Source organism: Piliocolobus tephrosceles, chromosome 16 (assembly GCF_002776525.5).
Source record: "Piliocolobus tephrosceles isolate RC106 chromosome 16, ASM277652v3, whole genome shotgun sequence".
In the NCBI taxonomy this organism is placed as follows: Eukaryota; Metazoa; Chordata; class Mammalia; order Primates; family Cercopithecidae; genus Piliocolobus; species Piliocolobus tephrosceles.
In genome coordinates this window covers 53,607,986-53,609,216 of record NC_045449.1, presented here as the reverse complement: position 1 = coordinate 53,609,216, position 1,231 = coordinate 53,607,986, and positions in this window count along the sequence as shown.

The following is a 1,231-nucleotide window of genomic DNA, read 5'->3' as shown; positions in this document are numbered from 1 at the left end:
TTTTTTTTTTGAGACGGAGTCTCGCTCTGCCGCACAGGCTGGAGTGCTGTGGCCGGATCTCAGCTCACTGCAAGCTCCGCCTCCCGGGTTTACGCCATTCTCCTGCCTCAGCCTCCCGAGTTGCTGGGACTACAGGCGCCCGCCACCTCGCCCGGCTAATTTTTTGTATTTTTTTTAGTAGAGACGGGGTTTCACCATGTTAGCCAGGATGGTCTACAATCTCCTGATCTCGTGATCCTCCCGCCTCGGCCTCCCAAACTGCTGGGATTACAGGCGTGAGCCACTGCTCCCGGCCCCGCCTTTAGTTTCTACTCATACATCATAAGGCTTCATAGTGGAGGACACTGAAAACCCTTAGCAAACTGTAAAGTTCCAGAGAATTAACTTCTTCCCTGACCCAGTGAGCTGAGCTTGAAGCAGGAATGTCAGAGCATGGCAGGTGTGGAGAAACCTCTGATTCGACCCTGCCCTGTCCGGGCCTCGCCACAGCTCCCTCTCCAGCTCCTCTTGCCTCCCTTCCTCGGGCTCCCCTTCCTGGCCTTGGGGGTCCAAGGCGGCCTTAAAAGAAGGCCTACTTTCTCCGAAGGGGACTTGAGGTTGAGGCAGCTCAGCAACCTCAGAGGTCGGGCCTCCGGTACCCAGGCCCGCGCTCGAGCCGGCGGCCTGCCGTTCGGCCGGCAGGTGGCAGCACCCTCCCGGGCTGGGCCGGGCCTCCGCGGCGGGCCCTCGCTGAGCCGCCTAACTGTGCTCCCGGGCCGCGGGCGGCCTCAGACTTCTGCCGAGCTGCTGCCGCGGGAGCGCGGGCCAGGTGGGCGCGGAGGCTCTGCCTGACTGCAGGCGCTAACTTAAAAGCTGAGTTGTTCCCCCAAGTCCTCTGAGCCTGGGCCGCGGTCCCCGGGTGCCAAAGAATGTGTCCCCCTGCCCACCCACCGCGAAGGCCACGGGACGCTGCAGCCTCCGCGTTCCGTTCCCTCACTTTGGGCCTTAGCACCCGGGGCGGAGCAATCAGGACACCAGCGAGGGTGCAGACGCACACACCTTCTGGCGGGGGACAAAGGGCACAGGCTGGCCTCTAAAACACCCCCACTCTCAGGCCCAGCTGGTCCGAGGGTCATTCGCAGTTTCACAGTTTACAAAGCACGTTCCGGTTATCCCCTTGAAATCTCCCAGCTGTGTGAGGGAGACAGGTCCAGAATTTTACAGAGGCTCAGAGGTTGAGCCAAGGGACCCA